The sequence below is a fragment of the Podarcis filfolensis genome, assembly GCF_964270895.1.
Source record: "Podarcis filfolensis genome assembly, chromosome: 3".
Taxonomy (NCBI): domain Eukaryota; kingdom Metazoa; phylum Chordata; class Lepidosauria; order Squamata; family Lacertidae; genus Podarcis; species Podarcis filfolensis.
In genome coordinates this window covers 56,115,491-56,130,987 of record NC_139606.1, presented here as the reverse complement: position 1 = coordinate 56,130,987, position 15,497 = coordinate 56,115,491, and the positions used below count along the sequence as shown (strand labels likewise).

The window sequence follows — 15,497 nt, the reverse complement described above, 5'->3', positions numbered from 1 at the left end:
CATCCCTTGCCTGCAAAGCTGGCAACCTCTCACCCTTTTTCAAACACCCTCCCTTATGGAGTGTTCCCTCAGCCTCCTCTCCTCTCCCCTCTCTTTGGGAGCCCTCCAGGCAGCTGCCGCAGTCACCCCTGGTCTCTGAGCCACCTCAGCTCCTGGCAACTATCACCCCCTGGTCAGCCCCAGAGGCACCATTTACCTGGGGAGATTGCAGCCAGCAACAAACAGCTGTGTAAGCCTTTGGGAGGCAGAGATGTGAGAAGGCATCAGAGGAGGGAGGGAAGGAAAGAGGGACAGAGGCCAGTGTTGCCTGAGGCACTCCTAACTATCATTCAAGGCATCCCAGGGTGCCATGGCACACTGGTTGAAAACCACTGGTCTAACCAACTGAGCTGTCTAAACTGCTTTAGCAAAAAGTGGGTGTTTGGGTGAATTCTGGGTAATATGGAGAGAGAGAAAAAGTACCTCTTCTAAGTGGAAATATGCTGCAAGTTTCTGTTCCAAACATCATATGAAAGTGCAAAACTCAGATTTGCTATTTGCACAACCACTTCTCTTCCCACCGCTTTCTCTGAATGTGAGATGCAACACTTACAGGCACTTTTAAGCTGGTCTGAATAAAGTAGAGAAGAAGTAGTAACTAGTTAGGGAAATCAGTTAATTTTTTCTTCAGCTGCCATGGTTCTGGGTCCTTAATACCCTGCTTATGTCAAGGGTGCCTCAGACATTTTGAATCCCAAGCCTGGTTTAAGTCAAGAGCCTAGCATTAGTGGAGCAGGTTTGCTTAATTTGATTTCCTCTTGCTTAATTCAATTTCCTCTCATTTAATGCAATTTCCTATGTTATTTTTTAATAGCACACAAAATGTAAAAAAGGGAAACAAAATAGCAAGAAACCAGGATTAAAAAAAAGAGTGAACCCCATCTTCCATCTGCATCTTTTTGATTAAATGAGTTGCAAATGATATCACCATCAAGACTGAAAAAGCAAACATCCCATTCCACAAAGTTTACGTCATAGGTCTGGTTTGCATACAGGTTTCGTATCGGGAGACAAATAACTGTCAGAAAACCCTTTTCTCTATTCCCCTCTACACACTTCCAGTAAGGTTTTAGACTGCAGCACAAATAATTCTGAAAACTGTGTTATATTGAGGAGTGTTTACAAATACAGTAATACCTTGGTTTTCGAACAGCTTAGTTCTTGAGCGTTTTGGTTCCCGAATGCCGCAAACCTGGAAGTCTCTGTTCCGGTCTGTGAACTATTTTTGGAAGCCAAACGCCTGACACAGCTTCTGCGGCTTCTGATTGGCTGCAGGAGCTTCCTGCAGCCAATCAGAAGCTGTGCTTTGGTTTCTGAACATTTTGGAAGTCGAACGGACTTCTGGAACAGATTCCGTTTGACTTCCAAGGTACGACTGTAAAAGGAATTAAGTATGACTGTAACAGGGAGCATGACAAGAGTGCTAAATTTCTAAAATGAAAAGATGAAGAATCATATCTCAGGGACAGAGTCCCAGCTTCAATCTCTGGAATCTCCAAGTAGAGAAAGGAACAACCTCAATCTAAAATCCTGGAGAAAACCACTGTCACTCAGTAGACAGTACTGGGCTATAAGGCAAGGCAGCATCCTAAGTGTCTGAATGACAACCTTTGATTTTGACACCTCCCCTTCCATAAAATTATGTTATAGAACATTGCTGGTATATGCCCCCTGCCAGATGTTGCTGTATTACAACTCTCATCTGTCTCAGCAAACATCGTCAGTGATCAGAGATGATGGGAGTTGTAGTTCACTGACTTCTGGAGGGCAAAATGTTCCCCACACCTGGAATATTGGATACTTTGTGTTGGCTGACTGAGGTTACTTGGCCTCAAAGGCAAAATACTCTTCAAAGAACTCCATCTTTATTATTACTTGATGGTTCTGGTCTGTTCTGGTTCAAATTAATCCCTGCATCCACTTTAAGTATTACTTGCATGGGCCTCTTCATTACGTAGACAAAGAATCCAGTCTGCCTTCACCACCACCTTTTTCTTCATATTCTGGCTGGAATGAAAATATCTTTCCACTTCCTGTTGTAAAATTCTTCTTTCTACAGCTGGAGGATGGAATTTGCTCAGAAGGATAGCTGTAAATTTATGCAGCAGTATTTTGACCCGTTCTAGTTTTAGCTACATTGGAGAAGCCCAGAGGTCACATTTTGTCCATTCCGACAAAAAGAGCATTTGATCAAAGATAAAGAGAATTTGTGAGGAGGGATCAGTAGTTCTGGCTATTGGTCTGTCTTAAAATAGGGCAAATTCAGGAGAGTAACTCAGTGGCTGAGCATATGCTTTGCACACAAAGATCCCTGACATCTTCAGCTCAGAGGATCTCAGGTAGTTGATCTTGGAAAGGCCACCATTTGAGACTCAGTACATCAAGTACCTGTCGGAGCAAGCCAACCTTCTCCAACATGGTGCCCTCTAGAAGTTCTAGAGGGCAATTTTCATCATCTCCACCAAGGAAGGTCAGTGGTTAGGAATGGCAGAAGTTGTAGACCAAAACACATGGAGGAGACCAGGTTGAAGTAAAGAGCACCTCAATATAAGGCAGATTCCTATAGATTCTATGTTCCAGGGCTACCCTCCATCAACTCCTGAAAGTGACTGTCACTAGTTTCTTACCAGATTAACAGCATCCCAAAGCGTTCCTAGTCTATTCCCCCCCCCCCTATGAAGCAATCGTTTAGCACTTAGTGGTTGAGTGATGCAAATCTTGTATGCTGTAAAACATGTCCATTTCCATCTACCTCTTTTACAATGTTTCTGTTGAAGGAAAAAAATGATGTGGAAGTTGTGAAAAGGAATTAATAACTAAGTTCAAATAAAAGACCCATGCTATCCTCAGAAGGTTAGTTCTGAAACACTGTATGGGTATTGAAAATGATTTTGTGTGTGTGTGTGTGGAACACGTAATGGCAAAGTAACACTATGTCAGAGCAATCCTAGACTTGAGTTACATTTGCTTGCTGAGAAAATACTGCCCAGCTTTGCCAGCAGAGTACAATGCTGTTGTGGAAATAATTATAGGCTTGTGGGAATAACGATACTATTGCAATGGTGGGGCTCAAACCCTTATATAGAAATAAGGTAAAAAAGGTAAGGTAAAGGACAGTTAAGTCCAGTCAAAGGCGACTATGGGGTGCGGCGCTCATCTCGCTTTCAGGCCAAGGAAGTCAGCGTTTGTCCACAGACAGCTTTCCGGCCAGCATGAAATAGCCCTTATACAGTACAGACTGCAGCCAGGGATGGTTTGGGGCACTGTGAGCAGAGCACTGGGGGTGCTGCTGAGGAGGGTGCCTTCTCAAAGCCCTGTAAGTGCTTGCCTGGTTTCCGGAAGGAGGCATGAGGGCTCTGACAGGGTCCTAGATCCCCCCTGCCTTCTTCCCAAGGCCAGGCTTTAAGGAGGAGGTAGCAGGGCTTTAGGGCTGTGGAGCTCATTTACTACTTACAGAGATTCAATCACAGTTATCTCTGAACCCAGATAAATACACTGTGATATTTAAAAACTAAGGCTATTAAGAAACTACAGTTTTTTAAAGACATAAAATGCCACTTATATATAGGCCATTATGGATAGAGTATAGTTAGGTGTTAGGGAATGTTTTAAAATATTCTTATTCCATCTAGATTCATGTGTACATGTAAAATCGCAGAAATAATTAAAAATCCATTTTTATGAGTACGTTGCTTCTATGTGCGAAAAATTAGTAATTGTACTAATTCCTCAAATTAGTATTTTTTTTTAAAAAAAGTTTCCCTCTGTAAAAATAGTTGGAAATGTATTGTATGAACTTTCGTCCTCACTAGCACAGCTGATACAGGCACAATTTTGGTCTTTCGTGATTTTCTGCCTTCCCAAATAGACAATTCTTAAAATTAAAGCTGATGAAATCTAGGCTTGCTCTGGCTCCTTGAGGAATTAATAGTGGGAACTGCTTCCCATGGATTTCAATACATAGCCATTAAAAGATCAAATGCATTTGAAGAGCTCCCATCTCACACAACAAGCTTATCCTTTCAGTAGGGTTCTACTAAAGTGCTAGTAATTATATGGTATTCACGGACCACGTAAGAGTCAGGTAATTAAGTGGTTCTTCCTAAAGTGAAATCTGGTGATTCAAAATTTCTGGTCTCCCACTAATCACTGCCTGTGCCTTTGGGTGACTTCAGATGTAATTACCACTTTGTAATCTGCAGAACATGCAATTTCTGAGCATTTATTATATGGCGCTTTTCACATAACTGTAGGCCAGGGTTCGGTAATAGAGGTCTTGTTAAAAACAAGAGACTCTAAATACCTATTCTCATGTATAACTATTCTCCAGCAAGAAGTCCATGTATTGTTTAATGCAGCAAGGCTACTAACATTGCAATCCTAGACATGTCCAGACAGAAGTAAACCCCATTAAGTTCAAGGGCACTTATTCCAGGTAATTGTATAGGACTTCAGCCTTAACGGGCTTGTGAACAGTTCTTCGTCTAGCTGCATCTGCTGCTTATATGGAGAGCTTGTCATAGCACTGCTCAAAGAACAAAAACCAACCTGATTGATTTTAAAAACTTAACTGTGTCCATATAAATCTTTAACTATTAAAAGCAGTCAAACTGCTAGATTTAGGTCGCATTTAATCAATCAAAGGCCCATGTGGGTTTATTTCCTTTCTCTGTATTCCATGTCATACTTTGATCACTTGTAATGAAATCCACATGGTTAAAAAATGCTCCTATCTCACTTTAAATTGTTCTTTAGTCACTGAATTCCTTCCCATTTAGTTTCTGTGTTCTGGTTTTCTTCCGCGGTGTATAATTGAGAAAAAAGTTACATTTTGGTAGGGATGGGGGACAAATGAGATTCAGTGAGCATTTAAATATGAACCTATCTATATAGTTCTTACTTTCTAAAACACACAAATGAAAACACAGCCACCCTTGAAAATTCACACATCTCTGAATTTTGCAATGCAGTTCTCTAGCCAGGAGATGTGTACAGAAATGCAGGGTAAACTGTGCATAGAAATGAATGTGTTAGTGAAAAAGCACACCAAAAATGCAAGTTGTATGGGGAAATTGCTTTGCCAAAATGTGTATATTAAGCAAAAGTGCTTATAAAAATGTGTATAAGAAGAGAAATTTGTGCCAGAATTCTGATGAATTTTCAGGAGGACGTATTTTACAAAATTTTCAAACTGATGTGGAAACATAGGGAATTGGAAAAACAAGAAATAGAGAATCCAAAACTGTCAGATTCAGCCACCCCTACTTTTTGGTAAATTTAAATTGCAGGAGTTTATCACACACTATCATAGATAATGACCAAAGGGTTGCCTCCATGCTAGTGCCCTTTTAGTGTTACTTTTCTATGGATGTTCCATGCCTGTGGGATGAAGGGGGATATAAATTTAATAAATAATATATATAATGTATATTCACAAGAAAGACTCATGAAAGCAAATGTTCTTTTCAATGTTGATTAAAGTTTCTCGCTAGCATGCTTTGCTCAATGAAATATCTTCATTGGCTCCCAGTACGTTTCCAAGCACAATTCAAAGTGTTGGTGCTAACCTTTAAAGCTGTAAACAGCCTCGGACTAGTATACCTGAAGGAGCATCTCCACCCCTATCGTCCAGCCTGGAAACTGAGGTCCAGCGCCAAGGGCCTTCTGGCGGTTCCCTCACCATGAGAAGTGAGGTTACAGGGAACCAGGCAGAGGGCCTTCTTGGTGGTGACGTCTGACCTGTAGAACATCCTCCCTTCAGATGTCAAGGAAATAAACAACTATCTGACTTTTAGAAGACACCTGAAGGCAGCCTTGTTTAGGGAAGTTTTTAATGTTTCATGTTTTATCATGTTTTAATATTCTGTTGGAAACGCCCAGAGTGGCTGGGGAGGCCCAGCCAGATGGGTGGGGTATAAGTAATAAATTATCATCATCTTCATCTTCATCATCTAATAAATTATCATCATCATAGTTTTTTCCTGTTGAGTGTAGCAATGGGATTATAAATTTCCTCTGAACTGCTTTTCAATAGCCACATTATGATGAATGTAAAGACCACCTCCCTTCATTGAGACTTTAAGAAGTTGTAATCCTGAAAACATGGGGAGCTGTCTTAGTCAAATCAAACCACCGGTCCTACTAGCTCAGCATTGTCTACAGCGCTGACTGGCTGTAGCTCTTCAGGGTTTCAAAGACCACCTAGTATTCCGGGGATAGAACCTGGGACCTTCTGCCCACAAAGGAGATGCTCTACCACTGAGCTACAGCCCATAAAATACAATGGGACATGAACTTGGGCTTGCTTGTACTAAAGCCAGAAACAAGCTGATGCTTACTTTCTTCCCATGGTACTAGATTAGTATTCAGCTGTAGAAGTAGGGATTTACTTTTGTTATTTGTCCTTAATCTCCTTTGAGTAATGTTTAATGACTCATTGTACCTCTTTCCGAGTTTTTGAAAACAAAACCATTTTTCTGCTTCTCTGTGTTGACAAGAAATGTAGTTGTCTCCCCTTTCTGCATTTACTCTCCAGCAAATAAAAAATAAAAATAAAATAAAATTTGTGGAAGACTGTCAGAACAGGTCCTAAATCATGTATTTGTCATCTCTAATCAGTGATTACACTTTGGCTCATGACTTCAGATCTATAAAAAATTTTTGGGAAGCAACGTGAGGGAATAATGAAGCCAGTTAAATCAGTTGGACTAGTAAGTACATTAGGACAAAATGGGCGTTACCTCTGTGATCATAGGGGAGCTGAGATTGCAGCCTGGCCATGGTGTGTGGGGCTTTTCCTTCTCCCAGCTGCAGCACAATTGGAAGGGCTCCTACCATGGCCCAATGGAGAATGGCAACAGATAGGATCAAGGCAGTTGGATGCTGATACTCCTTGGCCTTTGGAACTTACATTTGTCCTCATAGGGTCCCAACATTTAGCGCCTTTTGTTGAATTCTTGCAAGTTTGGTTCAGAAAAAAGTTCAGACCTGCGGGCACGGCATCATGAACTGGGCAAGGCAACATGCTCGTATATCATGGAATAAGGCCAAAAATTTCCTATCCCTGATTTACAAGATGAGAAACAGCAAGTGTTCTCATGCAGTGCATTCCCCAAACCATTTCATTCAACGTTACCTTCAAAACAACACTGAGAGAGAAACATTGGGATTTCTTGGTATTATGATACCCATGTCACAGAGATAGTAGCTTGCCATTGCTTCTCAGCCTTTTGGCTAAAATCAAGCGATAGTAACTTGTCTAGGACCGTCTTCTGAGAGCACGACTGAGCAGAGATTTGAATCAGATTCTTCTCAACTCATGTTCTAAGCCAGTATATACCACACTCGGCTTCAAGATGCCATTTGATCCTTCTTCAGAAGCCTTGCAGAAGTAAGAGGCAGGAACATGTTGTTTAGAGCATCACATCAAGTGCCATGTTGTTGTTTTTGTTCTTCTCATGCACTTGGTGGTAAAGCACTCAGGACAAAAGAATGTAGTAAATAAATCTGGAAGGCACTGGCAATGTCACTGCAGCAAAAAATGGAACAGCTGTATTCAAAATGAGACTTGTCACTACAGGATGTTTCAGACATCAATTTGTTTCTTTTCATTAGACATTATCGGTCGGAATAAATTACAATGTTTGGCTTCCATACTCTTGGAAATCAAATTTATTCACAGATGCAGTGCCAAATCTAGAAATTAATATATAAATAATGACAACTCCTCAAAAACCGCAAAAATCAAAAGCAGGCCATGTCATGGTTTCTCTTCCAAAAAGAGGATTTTGAAGGCTAGAGTTATGGCACAGAGACGCTCCACCCTTGAAACTTTAAAAGTGATTGGACACTATTTATAACCCCCATATATGCAGAAAGCAAGAGTCAGGTTGAAAATGAAAAAAGAGTGTGGAAACTGGGGAGGGGGGGGTCAATCCCATTGTGGGTAGCTTGCGTATGCCCCGTGAAAATGCATGATCATTTTACAGTCCATTAAAAAAAAAGGTCCTTTAGGGATGATTATATCTGATGATCATGTCAGAAATAAAATGAAAAACATACTGGTTGGTTTAAATTTGTTCAAAAAGCAATTTGTGAAGTGTTTCTTATTCCTCACAGAATGATGACTTCAATGGGCCCTTCCCATGTGTCCAGATGCATTTCTTCCCATCCCTTGTGAAGGAGAGTGATGTTCACCCATAGCAGCTGACATATGGAGATATAAGTCTTGAGTACTAGAGGACCATGCCTAGAAAAACAAGCTACCAGAAAGTCACTGTGGGCAGAGAAAGTGCACAGGTGAAACCACTCTAATGCACAAGAGTGTCTAAATGTGGCCTAGAATTTTTGGAGCATATCTGAGCAGTCATCACAGTAACCCATCCAGCCAGGTCTTAAACTGTAGCAAGACATATTGGAGTTCAGCTCTGAAACATCACCGGGCCTGAACTGAATGTATTTCCATCACTGCTGAATAACAGTAGTCAGCTTCCACACAGTAGTGGTGGGAGAACAGACTAAGCTGTATAGAAGGGATGGAGAGCCTATACCCCAGCAGATGTTGCTAGACAACACATCGCATCACCTCTGACCACTGTCCATGCCTGCTGGGGCCTATTGGAGTTGAACACCATCTGGAAGACCACAAGCTCTCTGGTTTTTGACTGCAATTTCCAGTAAGGCTTGATTACCAGGTACAGTGGTAACTTGGGTTACATACGCTTCAGGTTACAGACTTTGCTAACCCAGAAATATTACCTCGGGTTAAGAACTTTGCTTCAGGATGAGAACAGAAATTGTGTAGTGGCAGCAGGAGGCCCCATTAGCGAAAGTGGTGATATATATTGCTCAGTAGTTCTCAAGGTTTTTTTGAGCCTTTGGTCAGTGGGGTGGATGGCACACCATTTACAGCAGATGGACTGTGATTGGTTTGATGGAGAACAATTATGCAGGCCTGCCTTATGGTTCTGATAGTTTCTCAGGCCTGTAGATTATGAATTCATTCTTGACATTCCTGAGAGACAGGCTTGCGAGAGTAGAACCCTGTTCCTCCAGGCAGCAGGACTGCAATTCTGCGGTGCTCTATTGTCGAGTCCTTCTGTGTAGCTCTGCTGCTGACTACCAGCAAGTACCGGTATTTATTTTATGACAAGATAAAACAGGATTTCTTACTGCAACCTGTAGACTGGGATGTGCATGTTGGAGAGGGGGGGGGACTTCTTATAAACCATGTAACACAGCCAAGTGAACAGTAAATTATCAAAGAAAGTGAGTGTGTGAGAGAGAAAAGAGGGAGCGAAACCTAACGACACAAGCAACTTTTCCATAAGGGGTCACTGCTGTGCAGCTGCTGGCAAACCCAGCCTCGTAAAAAAGGGAAGAACCTTTTGGAAATAGCGCCCAACTGTTCCCCCTGGATGGGATGTCACCATTCTGTCCTTGAATAACTTGCCACACTGTTCCAAGCCAGCCTACTCAAGGGCTTTGAATGAGACTGATTTATTTTTACAGGCCCATTTTACAGGGGCGAAGGGGATGGGGAGGAAGAAGGAAGCATTCGGGAAAGCTTACGAAAAGAATAGTTGTTTACAGCAAAGAGCACCATGCTTTTTGTCTTATGTAACTTAGCATCCATAATTGGCAAGGACTATAGTTCTGGTACTCCCAGTCCCTCCTGAATTATTCATCAAGAGAATGCAGGCGGAATAACTTTATCTGCGACAAAGCAGTTGCTAAGCTTAACGTTTGGGAGATCAAATAATGCAAGTTTACTTATCCTTTTCTCCAGGGAGCTCTGCCACTCACATGTTGGGGGTAATGCATCTTTGCAAGATCCAGGCTTCAGGCTTCTTTCTAGATGTTCGGCAAAGGAGTAAATGTGGGGGGAAGGGATGATTTTTTTTCATCTGAGCAACATATAACAGTAGTGCTGGAAAGGTGTGGTAGACCTAAGGGCATTTAAAACATAAGTTGACCACCCGCCTCCCCAACCGAGGGAACATATTCAGAATGCTGGAGCTATTTTTCCAGGCACTCCTTGGAAACTTTCTCAGTTCTTGTCTTCTGAAATGTGGTATGAAGGACAGAAAACAAATGGAAATAGTTTGGAGTTTGTTTTGCAGAGAAGTTAGAAGGTTAGACAGCCGAGAGAAAGGTCTCTTCCGGATGACCTGTTTAATTAGTCATTCATTCTGATTAGTTTGCAAGAAGTTATATGACATCCAATATTCACTGAGAATTTATTCTGAGTTTTTTGCAGGGAGAATATACCATGTTGCATCAATTGTTTCCCACACTTTCCAGTAGATCTTTCTGTCACTTTCCTTATCACAAAATGTCCAATCTCATTTTCGGAAGTGAGTTTGTTGTGCAAGACCCCAAATCCACTTTAAGTGCACAACCTGAATTTGCTGGCATGCAATTGAATCTCACTCACAAAATAGTGGCAATCTGGAAACATCCAGGGAGAGAGGGAGAGATGGAGGGGGGTGGGAGGAAATAGTTGGTTGCAAGGGGAAGAATCTTTGGGTAAAAGATGGTTCCCTGGGAATTTTATTCAGGATTAGTGGATTTGCTGCCTTCTCTATGCGTGTCTATTTGTTTCCAAAATGCTCTGCTAGTATATTTGGAAATGGCATTTCAAAGCCTCCATAAATATCCAGTTTTCTTTCATCCAGATGAAACAAACAGAATGCTATGCATTTTTTTTAAAAAAACTGAGCCTTTCTCCTGCTATTCATGCTTTGCTGCTGTGCCATTGGTTTTTATTCTGCTACATGCTGTTTTGCTTTATTTTGCTGTATAATTGATTGTGCTAGGTTAAATTAATTGTTTTAGACTGCAATCCTAAACATGCACAAAAGCACATGCTGGCATCTCAAGTTAAAAGAATTGGGTCGCAGGGCTTGGGAGGGAAAGACTTCCACTGGAGATATTGCAGAGCTGCTAGCTATTACGGTAACTGGTACTGGGCTGGCTGAACAAGTAGTTTAACCTGGTATAAAGCAAGTCAGGTCAAGCAATCGTATGTTGGATGACGGTGGAAGGAACCATGACTTCCTAAGCCCTGCCAGGCTTGTGCCAGCCAGGGCAGAAGTTGAGGAAAACAGCTCCTTGGTTTCCTCCTCCCATTGATTTCAATGGGAGATAAAATATACTAACTCAAAGGCTAACATACTCTTCATCTTGATCCAGGTGCACATCCAGGTAATGTTTGTTTGTTTGCTCTGGCGGGTCCAAAGCGACCGCCAATCTGTATACTATAACAACAACAACAACAACAACAACAACAATTTATTACTTATACCCTACCCATCTGGCTGGGTTTCCCCAGCCACTCTGGGCAGCTTCCAACGGGAGAATAAAAATACATTAAGACATCAGTCATTAAAAAACTCCCCTAAACAGGGCTGCCTTCAGATATGTTCTAAAAGTCAGATGGTTGTTCCTTTCCTTGACATCTGATGGGAGGGCTTTCCACAGGGCGGGTGCCACTACGGAGAAGGCCTGGTTCCCTGTAACTTTGCTTCTTGCAGTGAGGGAACCGTCAGAAGGCTCTTTGCACTGGACCTCAGTGTCCGGGCCGAACGATGGGAGTGGAGACGCTCCTTCAGGAGCTGCTATGTCCCCAACCACCAGCAATGTTGGTAGTGCTTTCTGTGGCTATACCAGGGGAAGGGGCTGCATGTAACTATACAGCCGAGAGAGGGAAGTCTGTATCATCCTCTGGCCCCTCAGCTGAATTCACAAGACCTATGCTTTAGTGTTGCTTTTCTCCCAAGCCCTGGAGTGCCCCTTTCAACATTTCCTTAAATTAAATTAACAGAGGTGGATGTGACAGAATATGATGACTGTAATGCAAAGTGAACTTAGTGGTATTCTTGAGCTCTTTCTGTGCATCTTGGAGTGACATGTATTTTGCTTGGTCTTTTCTGCCAGCTGAGTTGCTGACTTCCCTGAATTGAGGAAAAATGCCTTCCCTGAGTAGGATTTCATTGAACAAACATACGAAGGTTAGGTTTTTGCATGCAGGGTCCAAGAATACTGAGGACAATTGTGAGTGGGCCTGAAGATCACTACAGACAAATATTTGTTAAAAAAATATTTAAATATTTTAAGAGATTTGACAGATGCCAGAAATAATAACTCTTGGTTTTAATGAGTACCAAGTTCCTACAGAAATATTAGTCATGGTATGTAATATGGAAAAACAACAAACTTCATGCTATGCCATGTTCTTGTCTTGAGGTCAGGGTGGATAAAAAGGGACTTACTTATTATTAATTAAAAGGTTTCCATTAAATCAGATTTTAAAATTTAATTAGTGGTTTGTTTGTTTTTATATCGATTGTGTTTTAATTCATTTTTAAATAGTAACTTGGTTTAAAATGCAATATGGGTAGGACTCAATAATTTTTATAGTTGTCTTTGAAAATTGAATCCATGACCCTTTGTCAAACATATTAATTAAGGTTATGGACTTATCCCTAATTCCTTCCCTGGAAGTAAGGCCCATTAAATTCTGAGTACACATGGTAAGGACGGCAGCCTTATTTCTGAGTGAACATGCAGAGAATTGTGCTGTGAAACCTGCTTTAATCTAAAGGAAAATAGGCTTCACATTAGGGATAAATAATTGGCTTTTTAATGCAAGAATATAAACACGAAACAAAAGGTCATGCACTGTTCTATTATTCTGGCAAATGATGAATATTTATTATTATTAGTCCACCATGGACCTTTAGAAAAACACTATTTTGCCTGTTATTCTTGGTCTTCTCGATGGAGAACTTCACTACAAAATTGAAGAAGTGTAAATTTTTAAAAATGGCTGTGCCTTGGTTCACATATTGTTTCTGGAAGTGTGGATTAGGTAGGTTCACCTGTAAATGCAAACTGAATCAAATTTCATCCCTGCTTGCTGGTCAAAAGTTTCCAGAGAGCTGCCCCACAATTCCTGGGGCAGAAAAGATGTTCATTTATTCTGGTGACCCCTCTTGTTCTCTCCTCTCGCCTTTTGGATAGTTCAAAAATCTCTTGCACATACTCCTATTCTTTCTGTCTTCTCATTTTCTGCCATTGCTTTTTGATGATGACAATTATATGTCAATAGGATAGTAGCTTTAACCATACGTTTTGCTAGAAATCAGCAGCGAACACTATTCTGCATAGCATTTGAGAGAATTGATGTAATAAGGGCTAAGCGGGTGGCGCTGTGGGTTAAACCACAGAGCCTAGGACTTGCTGATCGAAAGGTCTGCGGTTCGAATCCCCGCGGTGGGGTGAGCTCCCGTCGTTCGGTCCCAGCTCCTGCCCACCCAGCAGTTTGAAAGCACCCCTAAGTGCAAGTAGATAAATAGGGACCACTTTCTAGCAGCAAGGTAAACGGCGTTTCCGCGCGCTGGTCTGGTCTGGTCCGCCAGATGCAGCTTCGTCACGCTGGCCACGTGACCCGGAAGTGTCTGCGGACAGCGCTGGCTCCCGGCCTCTTGAGCGAGATGAGCGCGCAACCCTAGAGTCGGTCACGACTAGCCCTGACGGGCAGGGGTACCTTAGGCTATATTGTAAACTATGACCACAGAACAGAAAAGTTTAAAGGTCTTTGGAAGAACAGAAATCTTCTGTTCTCATTTAAAGACTGATATCGTGTCTTACTGCAACCATCTACCACCAGTAGCGCGAGACCAGCTTCCTTTATGCAATGCATTTTTCTTTTACCACTCTGCTAAACCATTACCGTATGTTATGTACCTTATCTTCTCTGACCCGTTTACTTCTGTAAACTCCGTGGCATATTTGTGCGGTTAAGTGCTGATGGTATCAATTAGTCTAACATTTTAAAATGTCTAGCTGCCAACTCCATTGTATAGTCAGTGCTTATGTATCATTTATATTCTGCAATGGAGAAATTTAAGCCACTGATGCAGTTGTTTTGGCTCGAGCTTCATTTGGTTAATATTCCAAATAACTATTTAGTAAAAATAACACTTAGCATTTATATAGCACCTTCCAAGTATTCAAACAACTTCATATATAAGTAGTCTTGTAATGAAAGCCAGTATTATATCTCCAGATTGGGCAGAAATTCAGATTTATTCCCATTTTAATGAGAAACTATGTAATCTGTGCTTCTAGAACCAATATGTGAACTGAAGCCCTGAATGAAATGCACTCTTCCAAATTTTGTGATGTAGTTCTCCAACTAAGCTGTGTACAAAAGCACATATATTAAGGGAAAATCGTGCATAAAAATGACACATTAGTGAAGATAACATATGAAGATACATTATGGGAAAGAAATTGCTTTCAGAAATATGCATATTATCCAAAACTGCAAATCAAAATGTGTATTTTAGGAGAAATTCACACCAAAATGCTGATGGATTTCCATGAAGATTTTTAGTTGTTGTTAAAGTTGTGCAAAGTGGAGAACTGAATTTTAAGAATGGAAAAGTAAGAAACTGAAATTGACAGATGAATCCATCCCGAGAGGGAGATGGGCTGCTGAGAGATCAGTGGCTTCTATAAGGCTTATACATTTTAGGCAGTTCCACAGGGCAGTTTACAGTGGTGCTGTGCATCCCCAGAAGCTTTCCACAGCATCCCCAAGACATCATAAAAATGCAAGCCATTACCTTAATCTGGTTTTCCCTTTACCACCGAAAAGCTGCTAACCCATTATATATCACTGCTGGCAAAGAAGTTCTTTAGCATGAAGAGCAGTAAGCAACCCAAATTTGCTTTTAATATTTCAGATCTTGCACGATTTTGTTAAATCAGAATTGTACATTTGTATTTTTTTTAAAAAAGGAATGTAGCCAATGTTCCCAAAGGGGAATTCTGTTCATGCAGTGGGACCTCCTCTCCTCCCTCAACCCCCTGGAGCTGACTGAGTGTGTGTAGGGAACAGTAGAGAAGAAGAGAAGCTCTGTTCTTCAAGCAGAAATTTCTTGCACTAACAGGACAGAAATGTTGGGTAACAACTAATGATTAAAGAACACAACTGCAGTTTAATCTTGTAAGTTAACGGGGGGAAGCATGGAGAAGAATGATTGAGGGGAGAGATGAAAAACTCCTACCTGGGATATTTTCTGTTAGGCTCCATCCACTGGTGAGAGGAGCAAGCGGTGGAATAGCAAGGAATCACACAGAAAAATCTGAACAACTAATTTGTAAAGCTAGCACAGATCTTTGATTTTATAAGGATGTGAGAAAACACTGTGTTTTGTGGGTTGTATCCTCTAGTAAGTGTGTTTCAGTTTAGTCTTTCTTGTTCACTGAAAACCCCCACTACATCTGCCATATGGAAGGACTGGCCAGTTTGTTCTCTGCCAAAATCAGGAAGATATTCAACATTACTTCATTATATTTCAGTAACTATAAACATGGACCAAGAACTGGAAAATCCTAAAAGCTAACCTTTTGAAAGCTGGAACCATTTTGTAAACATATTGGAATAG

General features: G+C 41.2%; 1 long non-coding RNA gene across 1 annotated transcript in view; it reads right to left on the bottom strand.

Moving 5' to 3' along the window:
• Nucleotides 1-15,197, bottom strand: part of LOC310760365 — a 41,145-nt gene extending 25,948 nt beyond the window's left edge. The window contains exons 1-2 of the long non-coding RNA XR_014546929.1: nucleotides 15,117-15,197; nucleotides 9,811-9,891 (exon numbers count right to left, since the gene is read on the bottom strand). This is a non-coding gene — a long non-coding RNA (uncharacterized lncRNA). The remainder of the gene's footprint in view (nucleotides 1-9,810; nucleotides 9,892-15,116) is intronic.
• Nucleotides 15,198-15,497: the final 300 nt, after the last annotated feature.